This window comes from Phyllopteryx taeniolatus, chromosome 16 (genome assembly GCF_024500385.1).
Source record: "Phyllopteryx taeniolatus isolate TA_2022b chromosome 16, UOR_Ptae_1.2, whole genome shotgun sequence".
NCBI classification, from domain to species: Eukaryota; Metazoa; Chordata; class Actinopteri; order Syngnathiformes; family Syngnathidae; genus Phyllopteryx; species Phyllopteryx taeniolatus.
In genome coordinates, this window is record NC_084517.1 from 22,702,487 (window position 1) to 22,723,070 (window position 20,584).

The 20,584-nt window shown below is 48.1% G+C and overlaps 1 protein-coding gene across 2 annotated transcripts in view; it reads right to left on the reverse strand.

The window, feature by feature from the left end:
- The window catches only part of LOC133466260 (retinoic acid-induced protein 1), a 66,217-nt gene extending 47,978 nt beyond the window's left edge, over positions 1 to 18,239 (reverse strand). Inside the window, exons 1-2 of one of the 2 annotated variants that reach the window (XM_061749788.1) lie at positions 17,412 to 18,239; positions 15,587 to 15,722 (exon numbers count right to left, since the gene is read on the reverse strand). The gene's annotated coding sequence lies outside the window, so the exon portion shown is untranslated. Of the gene's footprint in view, positions 1 to 15,586; positions 16,158 to 17,411 lie in introns of both variants that reach the window. The other variant, XM_061749787.1, reaches the window with a different exon arrangement.
- Between the last annotated feature and the right edge of the window lie 2,345 nt (positions 18,240 to 20,584).

A 20,584-nucleotide genomic window follows, 5' to 3' on the forward strand; every position in this document is an offset into this window, starting at 1 on the left:
CCGCGTGTTGACAGAGTCGCCGAAGTGTGCGTGTGCGTGTGCGTGCGTGTGCGGAGGCGATAAGCTCCTGGGCCCGGAGGCGGCCTTCTGATTTCCCCTCACGTCCCGGGTGAAATCCGCCCAATCACTGCGCTGCCATCTGCCTGCCACGCATACTGACGACAAGCTCATTTGACTATCGCTGTTACGCACCAACACGGGTGGGCAAGTTCACACACAAAGGCCTACCAAAAAAGAGAATCGCACATCAAGTGCCGTCGTTAATGGCGGGGTTGGCACCCCCTGGCTTATGAACTATAACCCTGCGCTCGTACAACTTGACCTTGAACTGTTTCTTTTGCTTGAAACAGTTCCCTTGAAAATCTTCTGGCACAAGGGAAAATAAACGTCTGGTAAATTTGACTCAGCACAGAGAAGCGTGTTGTCAACAACCATGACAAATTCCAATGATTGCAAAAACACACGAAATGAGGCTTAAAAACGGTGACAAATTAAGCCATCGTTTGGGCCCTCGAACGCTACAGCTAAATGCGCCGAAACCACGCCCCGCTCAACTGTCACCTGTCAATCAAATACGAGTACTAGGACCTGGCAAAATAGATGCGACCTCTGCGTCGCTTGACGCGCACTCGGCAGAAATTGTTGCTGCGCCGTGGAGATCATCTCACGCGATTGGTCCGTTTTAGTCACGAGCTGCGATGACGTACTCAGCGTTTCTCTCGGTTCCACATCGCACCTACGCCGCCGTCTTCCCGATCCATTTTGCAGCATCACCTCACGTGATCATCTGCTCATCTCGGTCCACTTGTTCTCGCAGACTCTGTTCCACGGTCGCCATTGCTGTTGCTTTGTTCCTTGTTCCGGAAAGGAAAGGAAACACGGCTACCGGAAATGGCCCCGAAACGCAGAGGAAACGGCGCCCTGGCCGATAGCAGCCGTAGCGACACCCCGACTTGGAGGAGAACTGCAGCACGTTTTCAAAACTGCGCGCTCGAGTATCAAGGCAAACCGCACGCGGGATAGCCGCAGTGACGTCAGCGAGTATAAAAAAGCCTTTATGCCTGTCCGTGAAAATATATTTGTTTTCGAGCCTCTGGAAGATGGAATATATCTTCTTCTGTCTCCACGGTGCGTTTCTACGAGACGGGGCGCTTTAAAACGGCCACGCCAGCGCGCAGCCCCATTCCACACGCGAGCCGTCACGTCAGAATCCCCCCGCCCCCCCACCACACACACACATCTTTCTCCGGAAGCAAAAGGAAGACTTTTGAGGTGCAGGCATACCTAGCTAGCGAATGGCAAGTTGAAATTGCGCCTGACGATAACGCGAATGAAGGCGCTCAAGTTCTTTTATTTATTTGTAGTGGGTGAGGGGCGACTCACTCATTCGAGCCACAAAACCCAAAACAGAAGGAAAACAGACATGTTTAACGCTATGTCGCCACCACTGAATGCTGCATACTTCTCAGTCTTTGGCAGCAATGATCTTCAAACACGATGTATTTCAAATCGCATCTTTGGTGTGAACTGGCCTTGCTGTCTTGCTCCTAAACATGCTGAAGGTCAGAATGATTTTGAAACAAACGAAATCTTGCAAGTTGGAGTGACGAAGAACCCACTACACACACACACACACACGCACACACGCACACACGGCGTGACATCCCCTTGACCTAAAAATGTCCCCTAAGTAACATCCGGCGAGAGAGTGCCGATGTTAGTGTTGACGACCCACAGGATGCGTGTGTGCGTGCGTGAGCGCCAAAGAGGGACGAAAACACGCCGAGCGTATGAATTGTGCATGTGCTTGTATTCTCGTGTGCGTTTGCGTGTGCGCATGGTGGCAGAGAGCCGTTCTCCTGTCAGTGTGATTAGACGGCCGCATAAACATGGACGGAGGGGAGGAATGAGGGAGAGGCGAAAGTGTGTGCGCGCGTGTGTGTGATGCGCGAGTCTTTAAAGGCAGTGGACACGTCGAGTATTTTCTCCCCCTCCACACACACACACACACACACACACACACCCAAGGGCACTGTGAGGTCATTTCAGCTTTGTGCCTCAGTCAGTTTACGCACACGCATGTACGCACGCACCCAAGAGATGCTCGTGTGTGTGTGTGAGAAAGAGAGGCACAGTGTGAACACGTCCTCACTATGTGTGTATGTTTGACAAAAGGTTTCCATGGCAACAGCAACACCAGAACTGCCCCCCCCCCCTTCCATGGACTCCTCATTTGCATATTCAAGTGCAACAGTGTACAGCAGAATTACAGGCTTACGTTGAATGCTTAATCAATAGAGTGGCTGAAAGGGTGGATGGGGGTGGGGGCTTTAAGGAGGGGGCGTGGCAAAGAGGAATAAGGTGATGCAATGGGAATGATGTAATGTGCTCTTTTTTTTTTCTTTCATGCATATTTTGTCAGCCTCCGCCCTCATTCTCCTGCTCCCGGCCTGTCAATCAAAAGGTAGGCCCGCCCACTTCTTTCAGTGACGCTCGCGATTGACACGTTAAACATTTAGAAAGGTGAGGTAATGACAACAACCGTGGTGGGAAGTACAAATACTTCGTAACATCCCATGCCGTCAAAATACTTTTTTTTTCTTCTACCGTTTTATGCATAATAGGTCAAAAGAGGTCTGTAACCTGCTTTAGGTTTGACATCTTTCATCAATTGAAAGCAAAAGACAATAAAGGGCCGCCCAATCAGATTTCAGGTAGTGAATATTCAAGTAGCTGCCCACTTGGTGGCTGGCATCCTGGACTTTTGCAGACTTTGAGAGCTTCAACGAAGTGCGCATGTCCTGGTCTGTGTTTTGGTTTAGGTTGTGTTTAGTTTTGTTCCATGTGGTTCACGTCTCGTGTGCTCATTTAGTCACCGTGTCCACCCGTCGTCGTCAACCTTCTGCCTCGTGTCGACCAATCGGCTCCCTCCAGCCGTTCGTGTTCCTCGATGTCTCGTCAATCTGTTTGTATTTAGTTCCCTGGTTTCGTTTGCTTCTTGTCAGTTGATTGTCATTGCCACGTCGTCGTTACCAGTCATGTTTTGTTTCCCGTTTGAGGTTTATTCAAGTGTTTCTTTGTTACTTTGGTTATCAGTTGTGGGACTTTGTTTAGTTTGCTTTATCCGTGTTCGTTGTTTGCCTTTTTCGGAGATTAAATCTAACGTTTTGAGACTCCTGCACTCCTGCCTTGCCTCCCTGCTTCCCTGCACTTGGGTCGTCTCCGTTTTTTTGCCTTTCCTTCCTCGCCTTCGAAAACCGTAATCGTGACACCGCCGCTTCCGCAGAAATGAGAGCGGCTTGCTCGAAAGGTTTGAATCTCCACTTGAGATTTATTTCCCGTTTGGTCCGATGACGCCTCGTCCGCAACTCGTCGATCGCGCTCCTCACCCTCGACGTCTGGATTTTGGCCTGTTTTACTGCTGCTTCTCTTCCTTATTTTCTTCTGCTTATTCTGACTGCAATACAAGTGAATAAGAAGGAAGGCCCAAATGTATTTGCACTTTTCAAAATTTCTCAGAATCTGTACTTCTTTTACTTAAGGAAAACGAGTTGAATCAGTACTTGTATTTTTTTTACTTCCACTTAAGAGTGCCAGTACTTTTGCCACCTCAAAACAAACGGTCCACTTTCTGATACGTCCCGTTTCAATGCTTGTGAGGGCAAAACGCGTCTCGCTTTCGCCGCCGGCAAGAGGAACCAATCAGGCTTAAATGATGAGGAGTGACTGTACGCAAGGTGAGCGTCTTGCAGCGCAAATTGCTTTTGCATAATGCCAGGAAGCCGCAAAAGGCTTACGGTGCAGGAGGACGACGGCTGCGCGAAGACAGAGGAGAGGCCGAGGTCGCTGACTGCGGCCTTCCTGCCGTTTTGGGATTAACGGCGTGTTGCCGTCCAAAACATTGGCTTGTCGGCGTTTGGCGCAGTGGCGTGACACGACGGCGAACCCGACACCGTTTTGCTGGGACAATGACGGCCCGGTGGTCGCAGGAGGGATGGGAGGATGGGAGGGGGGAGGGGAGTCTGCCGGAAAATCGGTGATGGGGAAAATGGATGGAAGGAGAAAAGGGGGGGGGGGGGGCGCGCTAATGGCCCGAAGACACAGCTGGCTGCAGACACCCGAGGACAGACAGACAGAATGTGCGTGCGTGCGTGTGTGTAGATGATGAAAATAGAGGGAGAAAGGGTGCAAGAGAGGCATCTCGCCATCACGGCTGACCAAGGACGACTATTTTCCTGTCATGCCTTTTCACGCCACACACAAGCACGCACGCACGCACGCACGCAGACAGACAGACAGACAGACGCAAGCACGCGGAGATGCGGCCGCCCGGCATGTGACCGAATTATCCACGCCGCAACGGCGGCTCCTCACGTTAATGAACCCAAACGAGGGACCAAGGAGAAGCTGGAGGCAAGCGAAATTCTCCTCACGTGATTACCTTCGCGTTTTCTTGTTGTCTACACTCCAATTGTTCGTGTCAAATGTGCAAAAGGGGTGACATTTTTGTACATTTTTGAGTTGCATTGGCACTCACATTCACACCTACGGGCAATTTAGAGTCATCAATTAACCTATTACAATTAACATTGTGCTGCTCCCGCTGGTGTAAGTGCCTTGGCCACCTGGGGGCAGTATAATAAAGATGTCGAGACACACGAAGAAGAGTTTCACAATTGACTCAGTAAGCAACGTGAGTGTTAGTCATTTTTCACAGAGGATAAAGAATATACGCTTGTGAGTTTCGTTCTAAGCGCTACGGAAAATGGATGGATTAGAATACCCGAACAGTAAACTCCCCATCCTGCACCCAAAATATTTCCTACATTACCCACAAGCCCCTCGCACCATTAGCGCCTCAGCTGTTAACCTTGATGATGACATCATGCATGTTGAATATATGAACAGCGGAAGAAAGTGTGTGTGTGTGTGCGCGCGCGCGAGCGCGCGGGTGACGAGGATGTGAGCATTTGAATGAGATGCGAATTTGCCATCATGTGTCATCCTCCATGCGAGCCAGGGGGGCGGAGAGAGAGGAAAAGCGAGAAAAAAAAAAAAGAACAGAGTGGCTAATGAAGTGCAAAAAAAAGAGGGTGGGGGGGCAGGAGCGGGCGGTGGGGGTCGGATGCGGAAAAAGGGGAAGACGAACAGATGTGGGATGAGGACGGGGATGGGCGAAGAGCAAAACGGAGGAGAGGAGCCAGGCGAGAGGCGGCACGGGCTGGATGTTGACGGAGTGGTGGAGGATGGAGGGATGATGACGCGGGGGGGAGAGCAGGAAGTGAGGGATAAAAAGGAGGAGGAAGATGTCCACAGGAAGAGGGAAGTGAAAGAAAGAAGCGCAAGTGTCTTATTTCGGCCGTGTGACGAGATGAGATGAACGTCTTTCCATAATTAGCAAACGGAGGAAAGCACAGAGTCGCAGTATTCTAAATGAACGCGCTTGTTTATTCGATTTGCACGGTGGAGAGATTAACGTAAAAAAGACCCCAGATAAAAGAAGCTCTCGAATTTCATGTCGTCATGATGTAAGATCAGGCAGCGTGCCGCAGTCTCATTGCAAAACAAACGAACAGAAATCAGTATCACGGGTTCTATATATTTATAATGCAAACACACTTTTACATTCGTAATTAGTAAGCGCAAAGTGGAATTCCCCCCCCCCGTCCTTTTTCTTAATCGCTTCTCCTCACGCGGGTCGCTACCTCCGGGCGGGAGGCGGGGCACACCCCGAACCGGTCGCCAGCCGATCGCAGGGCACATAGAAACAAACAATCATCCGCGCTCACATTCATACCTACGGGCAATTTAGAGTATCCAATCAACCTAGCACGCATGTTTCTGGGATGTGGGAGCAAACCGGAGCGCCCGGAGAAAAGCCACGCGGGCACGGGGAGAACATACAAACTCCACCCAGGGGAGGCCGGGATTTGAATCTATTTGCTGTTTTGTTGGATGTTATTATATTGTGCAGGTGTACCTCATATTGCAGCATACAGAAGAATATCTTCCTCCTAAATATCCGTACATCTCATGCACTTGCGCCATTGGGCTACATGTGTATGCTCACACGCGTGTGCGGGATGGTGAGTGTCAAAGCGCATAAATAAACACGGCCACAGAGATAGCCCAGGGTTTGTTGACTGCTCCCAAGTTTAAAATTGTGCCGCGGCTCCGCTCGACAAAGCTGCTGACTCATGCTCTTACACAAGCTAACATGCTAACAGCGGCCTCGCTGGGTCAACAGCGATGTGTTAGCACTTTCCGACTGAGTGGCTCAAATGTGTGTGTGTGTCTATATATATATATATATATATATAGACACACACACACACACACACACACACAGTGGGTACGGAAAGTATTCAGACCCCTTAAATTCTTCACTCTGTTATATTACAGCCATTTGTTAAAATCATTTAAGTTCATTTTTTTCCTCAATCTACAATGTAATTAAAAAAGAAAAACTGAAATATCACACAGCCATAAGTATTCCGACCCTTTGCTGTGACACTCATATATTTGTCCATTTCTTCTGCTCATCCTTGAGATGGTTCTCCACCTTCACTGGAGTTCAGCTGTGTGTGATTATACTGATCGGACTTGATTAGGAAGGCCACGCCCCTGTCTATAGAAGACCTTACAGCTCACAGTGCATGTCAGAGCAAATGAGAATCATGAGGTCAAAGGAACTGCCTGAAGAGCTCGGAGACAGAATTGTGGCAAGGCACAGATCTGGCCATGGTTACAAAAACATTTCTGCTGCACTTAAGGTTCCTAAGAGCACAGTGGCCTCCATAATCCTTAAATGGAAGACGTCTGGGATGACCAGAACCCTCCCTAGAGCAAACTGAGCCATCGGGGGAGAAGAGCCTTGGTGAGAGAGGTCAAGAAGAACCCAAAGATCACTCCGGCTGAGCTCCAGAGATGCAGTCGGGAGATGGGCGAAAGTTCTAGAAAGTCAACCATCGCCGCAGCCCTCCGCCAGTCGGGGCTTTATGGCAGAGCGGCCCGACGGAAGGAAGCCTCTCCTCAGTGCGAGACGCATGAAAGCCCGCATGGAGTTTGCTCAAAAACACCTGAAGGACTCCAAGAGAAATAAGATTCTCTGGTCTGATGAGACCAAGGTAGAACTTTTTGGCCTTAATTCTAAGCGGTATGAGTGGAGAACACCAGGCACAATCCAGTCCCGACAGTGAAGCACGGTGGTGGCAGCATCATGCCGTGAGGACGCATTTGGAATGCGATCGGTTAACGAAACAGTACCGTCGCGAACATGGTTCACGTTGGTCGCATGGGCCGGCACGAGCGACGGTGACGGCCCCGGGCAGATTACGCCGACATGGCAACACATACGAGCTGAAAGCTGATTGGACAAAAATATCTCAAGTCCACATACACGTACTGGTAGCAGTGCAGCCAAGAAAAACAATACAAAGTGAAGACAATAGACTGTTGGGAATAAATTAATACAATTTCATGGAACAAATATTAGAAATTAGTTTGTAAAAGTAGGGCAGTGGTATCCGTTTTGTTGGGATAATTTGGCAACAAACCGACAACATTTTTTAACATTGAAAAAAAAGAAATCGCACTTTTACGGAACGCAGCTGAGCTTTTACTTTGTAAGCCAGCAATTATCCAGGTGCGCAACATGATGTTTGCCACGCAGAGATCTCATTACAGATCTTACAAAGCCTCGTCAGTGGCCCTCCTCCACCTCCTCCTCTATCCGTCCATCCATCTTGTCCTCCATTTCGCTCTCGTCTCATCCACCTCTCCCATCGTAACCCGTCTGTGCATCCTTTTGGTATGCGTTGCTGCGTAGCTCCTGGCTGGAGGTGAGACCTGATGATTATGCATGAGTTCCCTCCGAGTGTGTGTATGTGTGTGTGTGCACTTTAGTCATGACGGAATAGCGAACATACGTGGGCGAAGTGTGTGTCCGCTTGGAAATTCAAGATTGTGCATTTAGCGAGGATTGGCGGAACTTGACCTGAAATGCGCATGGCAGGATCAAACAACGGAGCGATTGAAAACTGTGAACACGCGTGTCGCGATGGAGTCTTTCATCATATTACGCAGACTACAGCGGCGCTTTGAGCTTCGTCTGGTGTGAAGGCCTTCACCACCTGGGGGCGGTATAATACAGTCAGAAGAAGAAGAGTTTCACAACTAAGCGACTCGGTAAGCTGCAGTAATATTAGTCGCTCTTCACTGAGGATAAAGAATATATGCATTTGAGTGTTGTTATACTGTCTGACTACATGTGTTGCGACCATTTGCGTTCAAATAGCCATTAATTAAAGGGTTCTAACTACCACAACATCGATGCTAGTTTCATTACATATGCGTCGGTGGGCCGCATAAAATGATGTGGCAGGCAAGATCTGGTCCTTTGACACTTGTGCATTATCCTTTATGAAAAATGACAAATATTACTCCGGTTATTTGTGAAAACACTTCTTTGTGTGTTTCTATGTCTGTATTATACTGCCCTCGGGTGGCTAAGGCGCACACATCATATGGAGCGGCACGATGTCCATTGAATTGAAGCAAAACGTTTGCCTTGCTTTCCGGGCACGAGAGCAGACTTCAGCGGGCGCAACTTGGCGCTCCAGATCGCCAGCCGACGTGGACGGCGCCCGCCTCTGACGTCTCGTTTGTGTTTTGGCCTCCCTGCGCTGTGGAGGCTTTTGGTTAATTCAGCAGAGCTCAGCGTGTGAAGTGCGGCTCGCTTTGCACTGTGTGCGCACACGTTCAAGTGTGTGTGCGTGTGCAAATATAGGTCAACCAACAACACAAAAATAAACCGAAAGGGAGAAAGAGTATAACGCACGTGACTTTTTTTGTGGCCACCTCACGCAAATCAAGTGTGGCTACGTCACGGGTGTCAGGCCGGTGAATTTGGAAATGGAAAAATACATAAGACATTGTGGTGTTGGGGGCCCCAGGATACTTTTGACAATTATTATGTAGAAAATCCTCTTCATGAGTTGATTGAATTCTACAGTGCAATCTTATATTTTTCAGTTCCAAGTTTTGTAACTGTGATCAGTTATTCTGCAAACGGCAGCAAAACGTTTTCCAGAAATGGAAGGTTGTTTTGTAAAATCATTGAATTTTTTTCAAAACAAAAGGGGAAAAAAAACTGTTATTTATGATGAAATGAAGTATGGTATGATTTTAGTGGTCTGGCCCCTTTGACATCAAGTAAGGCGGTGCGTGGTGGCCCCCGAACAGCAAACGCACAATGTCATCTTTCTTGCCATACGGATTTGTTTTTTTCCATTTGGCAGAAAATTTGGACCAAAATGACCGAAAAGTTTTCTACACTTATTACGGACAGACGTATCTTTCTCTTCTCAACACAATTGTGTGTACATTTGGTTACCACCATTTTCCTTGACTTCAGATCTCAAATTCAACTTTTCTGCCAATCAATCGGTGCCTTTGGATACAAGTTTGAATTCGAAACTCAAAACACTCTTATCGCAACTCATCTTTGCCCATTGAAAGAAGTGGAAAAGCCATTAATCCATTCCATCCTTCCACCTCCCAAAAACATTTGTAAGGCCTTTTTAATAACCAATATAGCTTTCTATAATATTGAACTTTGAAAAAAAAAAAAAAACACAGTAATCAAAGTGATTGAATAGAATGTTAAGAAACAAAAGCCACATTTTTTGCTTCCATTCAATGGGCGTTGTGCTGCTCCTGCTGGTGTGCTCACCTTAGCCACCTGGGGGCAGTATAATACAGAGCTACAGAAATACCATACATGGAGATGGTCACTCCTCAGTAAGCTGCAGTAACAGTCGATATATATATCTCTATTTCTTAAACTGTGGATGTGTACATTGGCTTACAATAAAATATTCTATACACTTTTTAGAAATAAAACCTCCGTCTCGTTTTTGTTGAACACTTGGGCCGACTATGCTACTGTATTTTTAAGGTTGGTTACGATGCTGGTACCTGAAGAGCTAAGTATTTTTTTTTAGGTTGAACATGTCGTAAAAAGTTTGAGAACTAACGCAGTCGACATTAGTACTGTAGTTTTTCTGCTGTTACCTACTAAATGTCTCAGTCGACCAAGCGCAATTCTGCCCTCTGACCTCATCTGACGTCCACAGACCCGGGGACAACCGTTTGCGACCCCGACTAGCACGTGCCCCATTGTTGAAGCCCGTCATACCAGAAGCTGGCATCTGGCCCGCGCCCACTTTCAGATCACACAGGAGAGCGGCCCTTCATTCGCTTCCCTTCACTGGCTGCCGGTTGCCATGGAAGCTAATTCGCAGGCGGCGAGCTTACTTTGCGTCCGTCGCACGGAGGCAGTCGAGCGAAGGACGCGCACACGCGTGTACTGGATGCATGCAGCCTAGCAACAGCACCGCTGAATATGGGATGGCGCTAATCTGCTTCAAAAGGAAGCGCAATGTTGGGCACATCCCCGAACAATTCGGGGGGGGGGGGCTGCGGCGGCGTAGGGCTCGCTGTAGGAGTTCATTACCGTCCCTCAAGGTCCCTTAACGTTACTGTAGCCCAGAGGACGTACTTTCTGGTCTCCAAAGTACACCATTTGGACCTTTTCCCGGGACAAAAAGGATGGAAATGTCTCGTGTCAAGGGTACAACGAGAAATCGACCCGGTCGTGTTTTTCTAAAGGTGCTTTTTTTTTTAAGATTGCAGTGGGGCATGTTTTTGTATGATGTAAGCACAGGAAGGGCCGATCCTCGACATGGATTGTCTTCGACTGTTTGTTGCGCTCCCTGCTTGATTTTCCGTCTCCCCCGTCTTGTGATCTCCTCATGTTACCTCGTGTGTTACATAACTTTAGCAGGTGTCTGAAGACGCAGGCGGCGAGTAGCGAGGCGGGCGCAAACCTTTCCTTTTTTGGGAGGTGCGGCTATTGTGCCCCGATTTGAAGACGGGGGAAGACGCTCCCCACCTGCTTCTGCTCAAGCTCGCCATACACGCCGCACGATCATCGGGCTCGCTTTTATGAAATCGCACGGTCAACACGTTCTTTTGGGGTTTGACCAACAACGTTATTTTTTTTCAAACCATCAAAACAACCGTCAAATCGAATCAATATTATATATAGTGAAGTGTAAAACTAAACCAAAAAAACAGCTCAACATAAAATGTGTAACAATACATTTTAAATGTGTAAAAAGTGTCAAAAGAAAAACTAGAACATCAAAGAACTCCCCCAAAAGAAAAGAGCTGTAAAAACCATTTGTAACAGTTGCCAAAGAGATCCCTCTGGGCCGTGAGTTGGAAAGTATAAATATAAACTACACATCCACAAAAAATGAACGTTATACTGAGCTGTAAACGACCCAATAGTAAAAATTACGTCAATAAATTAAGTATGTCAACTGCAGTCCGACGACTGCCTGTGTGATGCAGGATGGAAAAACTTTTCATATCAAAACGCATTATTGTCCAGTACTGTACACTCCAGAGAAAATATGACTTTAATGAATATGTTCTTGAATATTATGTAAGTTGAAGACTTGGAGAAGGACAATTGGCACTTTTTGTTTTTGACTAACAAAATACAACTGTGGGGAACAAGAAAATATGAGGTGAAATCATTGCATTGAGTTAAATGTAAAGCAATTGACCTTTAAAAGTATTTGATCAACAACAACTTTTGTTGTTGATAAAACACGCGATGTGTGTGGCCGTCAAAGCAAGGACCGCCCACGACAGTACTTCCAATGTTCCGCATCGTACACGGCACCGTGCTCGGCGAGGCCTCCAGCCGAGTCTTCAAAGAGAAGTTCGACTTCAATTAGGCTCCCAGCTGAACGGTTGCCTCACTCCGTCGGAACGAAGCTCGTTCTCTCTCGCGGAGCATCCTCTTGTTCATTAAGCCCTAATGAGACACATTTGATCAGAAACTCTTCATTAAGCCGAGATGGCCCCAAACACCGCTGGATGCCCGTTTTTCCCCGTCTATTAGCGGGACCGTTCCAAAGCGGCGTCGGTGTAATTCCCAGCGTGCTTTGCAAGGACGGATAAGCAAAAGAGAGAAAAAAAAAAAACACCAAACTATCACGGGGACCTGACTTTGTCTGCACAAAATGAGGACTACCTGGAAGGCGGCAGAATTACAGAGGCTCGCTTCATTTTGCCTCCCTCCCGTCCGGCACGGAGCGCCCCAATCGAACAAGCAGCACGCCGGAAGCGGCATACAGAGGAGCTTCTCCTCTTCCCTTCCTTCCCTCCCTCCGTCCTCAGACAAACACACCAGAGCGACGGCTGCCTTGCTCGGCCAATTAAGCACCTGCACCGAAAGCTTCTGCTTCATGCTAGGTTGAGACACACCTCTTGGTCAATTAGTTGAGTGTTTAACAACCTTTATGGAGCCAAAACTCATACTTTACATTGCAAAAAATCTCACAGCAATCCACCAGCGAAAAACGTTACCTAAAGTACGATATGTTAAATGTTGATTTACTAGTGTAATTTGACACTGACATTGTGCTGATCCATATGGTGTGCATGACTTGGCCACCGGGGGGCAGCGTAAAACATGCTTACTTATTACATGAACAAGATGGTCACAACTGCTGGGTAATCTGCAGTAATATTAGTCATTTTACACAGAGGACAAATAATATATGCCTGTGAGTATTGTTGTATTGCCTGTCTACATGTACTTCCGCACTGTTTGTGCTCAGTTATCTGTCGCTTATCAACATTGATGCTGGTTTCTGTGCTGTTTTTCATTGTGTGTCTGCGATAAGCTAATAAAGTTATGTGGTCTCTTTGTTGTATGTTGAATTTTAGAGTAAACCTCAGCTGGGGCGTGGCAATAAACAGCTTGGCGCCTCCGTTTTGAAGAATTCTTCACCATCTGCCAAACTGCTGCATGTTGTGGCCGCCATCTGGTGGTTGGAACTCAAATGTTTGCTCACAACTCAAGACAAAAAACAAAAAAACTAAATCTGGCAAATAACTCCGAAGTCGGGTCACTCGTAAGTTCGGTCGATTAAGAGTTGGACGACGTCTCATGGTTGCCATTCAATTGTCCTTCTTTAACTTTTTCCAATTATATACATACAATTCCAACTTTGTGGGAACAGCCATTTTGTGCCATGAAGGCATGCTCGGAAGAGTTTGCCGTGGAACAATTGGAGAGCCCTGACCTCAACCACTTTGTGATTTTATTTTCCTCTATTGAACCTCTAAATGTCGTAAGTCCAGTATAGCTACAGTATGCGGTTCTCCAAAATCGATACGGTGAGTCGACAACCAAGCATTAAACCGAACTCTTGGGGTGATGCCCAGCAAATTGAACTCACTAGCGCCCCCCAGTTGACCTCTTGGATTCCATCGGTGAATCCAATTGGTGGGGGATGGGGCAATGGGGTTAGATGTGCAGTGTGTACAGTATGTACAATTGCATACCGGGGAAAAATCAATGTATGTGAATTGTTCTTTTGGGGTATATATGTGGACATTTTGCATACATTATAGTATGTATGTTTCGAAGGCAGGATGAAAGCATTTCCGATCAAACAGCAGAATCTTAAAATGAACTCTCAAGTGCACATGCGGGTGGTGGAAGGAGGCCAGAAAAGGAGTTACACGTGTTTCAGTTAAGACGTAAGCGGCGGCATTTTGAACCAACTGGAGACGTTTGAGGGAGGGCTGGCTGACTCCAAAGCAGAAACGGTTCCCTATTTCCTTCAATTTTCATTTCCATCTCCTATTACTACTTCCTTTCCTTTACCAAATGCCAGCATCCTTCCATCCACTATGTATGCCATGTGATGTGCCCTAAGTGCGCTGCCCACATTCATTAGTGACAGTGGCGTTTTAATAACAATGCTATGCCTCAATGCTCTGTTCCGGTGGCTCCCTGCAGCTCCGTTTGTGTCCGCACTTTTTCTATTTAATGAGGGACCGACACTCTCCCCGCATCCCGTCTCTGAAAACCCCCACCGTAAATAACCACGAGCCTCCGGGGCAATTAGGAGGGCACTCTGAGGCGTATGGCGCAGTCCTCGTAAATGCACAAACTGCGGGGAAGACGGCAATGTAGTTAAAAAAACAATTATTTAACAAAAATGTTTGATTGAAAGCAATCAAGGGGGCGAGAGGAAAAAAAGAAGAATGATGATGGAGGGTGTTAGGCAATGATTTAGCTCGTCTCCTTCACGCGACAAAAAGGTTAAACAAGGGAAGCGTGGCCAGCAAATGCCAATTTCAGGTGCCCTTTACTGATCATTACACACACACACACACACACACACACACTGATGGAAAACCCTGCCGAATGGGGCCTCTGCTCAAAACTTCACAGCAAGTCGTGATGATGATGTGACTGAAAACATCCATCCATCCATTTTCAACACCGCTTATCCTGGTTAGTGTCGCGAGGCGCCGGAGCCTATCCCAGGCGACTTCGGGCGAAAGGCGGACTACGCCCCGAACCGGTCGCAGGGCACCGTTGGCGCTCACATTGGCACCGTCACTGAGTGGGAACCGAACCCACGCTGCCCGCACCAAAGTCAGGCGAGTGGACCGCTACAAGCGGTGGAAACCAGAGCTCACTTAAACCCGCTCTCCTCACAATAATCAGCTTCCTTTCATTGTGTTGCATCATGCGGGAAACCCACTTTTAGACACAAGGGGATGAAGACATAAAGAGCAAAACTTCTGAGAGAAGCTTCACACACACACACACACACACACACACACGCGAGAGTTGAGTCAGCACTAACGCCGCTATCATTCCAAAACATCTCCAGCAGAAGTACGGACGTTGTAACGATCATTTACGAGGCCCACACATGCAAACGCACGCTGCTTGCCGTTTGTCATTGCAGTGCGCGCGCGTGTGTGTCACCTCTCATTTCCCATTCATATATTCTCCTCGCCTTCACCTCTCATCCCTCAGCCTCTCGTGCTCCATCACACTCTCACTCATATTGTCACCATCTTTCAAGGCGCGCGCACACGCACACGCACACGCACCCTTCCCTCTGTCGATGTCCTCAGGGCGAGCGAGGCTGTCGGTAGCATCCGTTTAAGTCCGCGGTGACGCTGCAGTCTTCGCTTTAATGGCACAACCGAAGCCATGCACACACACGCACTAGAGGACCAATAGGAATGCACGGTATGCAGCATGTATGTGGAACCGCTGAAAAGAATTTGCGCTAGAAATTGACAAAAAAAAAAAAAAAGAGGCTTTTCCAGTGACGCCGACTCTGGAAAAGTCGGAAGAGATTCACAATAACAAAGCCGTCTTCACTGCATTCAGATTAGCGTCTGTGCGCCTGTACGTGCCCGCGTGTGCGTGTGTGTGTGTGCGCGCGTCCTTATGCAATACACAGAGTAAACGGCGTGCAATGACACATTGCAGCTCCGATTATTGTCCTCTTTTGGCACCGAGCGGTAACGCAAAAGCTGCACGTCATGTACGTCGTTTGTCTTTACGTGACATTGGCGACAGAGAGGAGTCGGGCACCAGGCAGGTGCCTCTAAAACGCACTCCGGCTTCCACCTGTGCGGTCCACACGGGAGTGAAGATGAGGACGAGGAGGAGAAAAGACGGCGGTACCTGTCAGCGGCGAGCCGTTCTCTCCGCTGCCGGCGCGGTGGGCGTCCTCCCCCGTCCGCTCGTCCTCTGCCGAGGTCGCGATGAGCTGAGCCGAACGTCAAGCGGCGGACGCTCCGTTCGCCGCGCGCTGCCAAGGCTGCAAATGGCAACGAGGATCCCTGATGGCAGCAGCCTGCGTGCTCTCTCTCTCTCTCACACTTTTTTCTCCCTCTCTCTCTCATCCTCCCTCGCCCCACCTCTGCACGCTTGCTGCCATGTTGAAAGTGCACGCAGGGCGAGGGGGCGGGCCAAAGGGAGCGGGGAGGAGGGGGGGGGGGGGTGAAGGGTGGCGGTAGCAGAGAGTGATGGGGACTCAAGGGGATAAGAAAGCAATTAGAAGACAGCTCCTCTTCCTTCCAGTTGGGAATGTATAATGGAATTAGCTTGGAGGCGGTATGGGGGCGAGAGTGGCGGTTGGGGGGGGGCAGTGTAGGTGTTCAGGGAGGGAGGAGGAGGGGTCAGTGGGGGAGCTTTTTGGACACTCGCCAATGTGCAAAACTACTCGTGTGTGAGTGCCTGTGTGGAAAAGGGGCTGAGAATTGAGAGAGCGTGAGCAAGACAGACAGCATGACAGAGAGAAAAATGGAGGGAAGGACAAAGGGAGGGAGCGAAAGGAGAGAGAGAGAAGGAGAGCAGAGGACAGAGTGAGCGAGTAAGAGGGAGAAAGCGCAGGAGAGGAAGAGAAATGATCAATCATTCGATTTTGAGATCGACTTTATTTTAACCGTACTCAATGTAGGCCCTAATAAATCTTCTTCAAACACGTCAATGAATCAACGAAAGCCTCACAAAAGGCGATCTGCATACGTCAGCCTTCCTGCTGCGGCACAACATTCTGGGAAGACCGGACACTTGTGAAAGAGTCCCGGTCATCTGCTGCTCTCCAACGAGCGAAAGCGCAACCGACTTCCACACTCGGCAAAACGGCTCCAAGCAACTTCCGACGTTTTGGATGCTTTTTGGTTTTTTGAAAGGCAAGATGTCACCACAGATGACGACAGCCGGTGTTGTCATTTGTCATTTGTGTTTGAGTACTCTGGAGTTTTTGGGACAGGAGGGCGGCGCTGTGAGACCACCTGCACTCAAACACCGACACGCCATGTTGGAGTGCGCGTTGAAGCCTGTGTGGGAAAGTTGCCACGTTTGGTGTGAACGTTGCTTGTCTGTTCATAAAGGCCTTTGTTTACATTTGGACACCGTCGTGGATACTGCACAGGTGGCAGTCAGTCAGATATGTGCAAGTCACGAGCAAGTCTCTCGGCGGAGCCTTCAAATGTCAACGAGGTCTCCGTTCACTGCGAGGGGGACTTCAAGCAAGTCAAGTAGACTCGGCGCCGAACTTCAAGCAAGTCGAGTCAAGTCGTTACTTGAAATAATAATAATTGAAATATACTATATCGCGTGTAATCGTCAGATTTCAAATCTACATCAGTGGTCTTTGGCGCCAATCTCTTTCCCAAATATGGAAGTGTGCGTGTAAATGACAAGCATTAACCTTGTGCACTTTTAGGTTGTCGCTTTACGAAGTTCCGTCAGTTTACGGCGCACACGCCACATCCAATATGGCGGACATGCTGCTTAAATATAAGACCCTCAAGATGGAGTCCATGTATAATTGTCTACGCTTAAAATTGCGAACTCCGTTCATTAGTGATGTAGTTTCCAGATTGCGCTCTCCGTATTGTCTCTCACGTTATTGTCTTCTCTTGTCGCGTAAATGCAAAACTGACGTGCAGTCGAGTTCATCTTGATCAACTCACGTGTGAAGCTAAGCTAGCTAGCTTACCTGCGTCAGACAGCTCGAGTTGTGTCTTTTCTCTTTGAGCCGTGTCGCTCGTGTCTTTTCTCCCCCGACGGCATCCAAAAGAGAAGCAGTGAATCCGAATGGAATCATTCTTGGCGCTAGCAATATATATTTTCAAAAACCAAAGTTAAAAATGGTACTTGTCAAGTAACATTTAGTTCAAGTCGACGTGTCAAATCAGCGACTCGAGCCCAAGCCACGTGACTTGAGTCCCTCAGCTCTCGTATCCCACTGCAGGTGTGTTTGGAAGGCTGGCGATGAATTCCGGTGACAAAAGGCATCGCGTGCTTGGATCGTTGACCTCTGCACGCCTCCAGCAGCGCGCGTGAGCAATTCGGATCCTTCAGTTAACGTAACAAACGCAGTAAACGTAAACGTGGCGCCCGGTGGAGTGCAAGAAGGAGTTACTCCAGTGGCCCCGAAGGGTCAAAACACTCAATTGCGTATTTGGGGCTGGCACACCCGGAAAAGGTTGCCAAGTACTTGAAACGCAAGGCCACTGCACGCCTTGCGTTTCTTCGAAAGGTTTTGTGTCGACGTGGGACTTGCGCAGCTTCTTGTTTACTTGTGGACATCGCGTGGCTCTCGCGCTGCAATCCATGTTTACTCTTCATGTTGACTCCAAAAAGCAGACGAGAGGGTTGCCATGAGAGGGTTGCCATGAGAGGGCTGCAGCGCGCGCGCAGTTTAGGCACAATTGCGTGTGTCCAATCAGTGGGCAGCAAACTTCTCCGAGGAACGCAGACATAAAAAAGATGACATTCTTCACCTTTAATTGATACGCTAATACGCTAAAACCCATCCGTCAGTGTCGTTAAGTAGATGCTTTGTATATGCATTATATATATATATACAGTATTTTGCAAAACGCTTTGAAAGGTGTTAGCAACATTGTTTAGGATTTTTCTGGAGTCGTTATAAAGAGAAGTGCTCTTTCTATTTTAGTTGTAAATTATTATTATTTTTTGCATATCAAGGAAAGCTCTGTATGGAAGCGGTTTATTATTTGTATTAGTAGCAGTCAGAGGCGTCATGCGTGTTGCAACACGGCTCTTATTTGTTTTGTTTTTGAGAATAAAGAGCTGTGCAAGTTAAATCTAGTTTTAAAAATACATGAGACTCCACAAATAATTAACAGTTTGTAATTGTGTCGAGATGCCACAAAATGGCAGCAAAGCACTAAAAACGCAGAGGATCATAAAGCATCAACACCATGCATCTGGAAAGTACACAATCATAAAGCCATGTGACATAAACAAGTGCATTTAGTTGTTCAATTATAAAACACAAACATAGACTTTCCCATGAAGCTCGTCAGTAGTTGTAGCTAGCCTGAAAAACACGTGACATGAAACGCGGGAAAACAAAACTGCTCTTATCTTATGCAATCTTCTCCGCTGGGTGTGCGGCCGCTCGCTCTTGGCGACAACTAACTTACAACGATGCGAATTGCTTGGGTATACTCTCACCCTCTAGACGTTGATAATTGACATAGCCACTCCCGCCACGCTTCAGTTGCACAGCCGGGTTCACGACCTCTGTCCTGCGCGCTTCCCCTCCTGTCCAGTCCTGTCCTATCTTGTCCTGTCCTGACCCTACAACACATCATACTCGCTATAAAATGCTTTACTTTCCTCATCTTGTTTACAGCTAGTATCTTGTCTTTTGTCTTCTTTTCCTATATGATTTAGTCGCCTTTTCACTCCTTTGTGTTTTCCCCCCACCCCCTGTCACTTCCATTTAAAAACTTTGTTCTGCTCAACCGAACGACCGAAAACTGCGCACTAGCATTTGACACAAACGTATGAAGTCCCATTTTGGCATTTCCGCACAATAATCAATGTTGGGGAATGGCCAAATTGTTACGGCAAAGTAGACCACCGCGGCGATTATTAGTCGCTGCATGGAGAGGGAAGCAGAAACATACTTTCACTTTTGACTGTGCACAAGTTACATTCAATGACCCTCAACAAAGCAGGATATCACAAACGCACATGAATGAATTCAACTGAACAACAACAACTACACCCAGATTCCGCATGATGGCGCCATAGTAATACTTTCGTTGCTCTGACCTGAGCACAAAAACGCTCAGGTCAGCCAATAGCCAAACATTTCAGTGAATAACGGAGGATAGATTTGAAAAAGAAATTCCGTGAACGCGATGTGGGCCGCTGAAAAACGGACAGTGGGTCTCAAATGGTCCCAGGGCCGTAATTTGGACAACCCCCTTCGATCTGATGGCGCGCGACTGAGGCGGCCTCTGCGTGAGCGCGCACGTGCGCGTCACCGGTCGTGCTGCGAATGAAAATAAAGGAGGAAGAGGAGGAAGAGGAGGTTCAAGCCGCTGAGTGACAGTTGACGAGCGCGGGCTTTCAGAATAATGAAAAGAATCAGAGTTGCGCATGCGCACACCGGCTTTCACGCTCATGACACACGCCAAGGCGCACACGCATTCGGCAGGCAAGTCGATGCGCATGCGCACACGCGGCCGATTGATTTGGCGTTTCGTTTGCCTCCCGGGCGCACTTGACGGAGGCGCCCTCGTCTGACCTTGACGACAGACGCCAGAGGTCACGTCCCGCGCGCGCGCATCACCTGCACTCCCCCTCCTCATAATAAACGAGCGCTTTCCATCTGCCTTCTAATTATAGACAAAATGCGACACTTCCTAATTTTAGCTGCGGCTGCGAAATAGCGCGCTGTGAATAATTCATGAGTTGAGAGACGGAGCCTGCTGCTGGCGCCACGCTTATTGCCACCGTGTTGCACGGCCAAGGAAAAAAAAAAGCAATACATCGCAAAATGAGCCAAAGGTGAGATGGGCGTGTAACTCATTTCAAGGTATCGGGTACTCGTGAAAGCTGCCGATACATAAGTCAAAAAAAAAAAAAAAAAGCTGACATTGATCAAGTCCTCCTGGCCACTAGTTGGCGCTACACTGCGGCACTTTGACACATCGGCGAATCATCGTGCGGGTCGTCAGAAGGAAAGAAAAGTCTTAATTGTCTGTCATTGTTGTCAATTGAAGTTTGATGCGTCAAAAGTGCGAGTGGTATCGGTATGGCTGAGGACTCGAGAGGGAATCGGTCGAACATCCCCAATAATAATGCTCATAAACGAAACTGGAGATGACATTGGCGATGAGCTGCGTG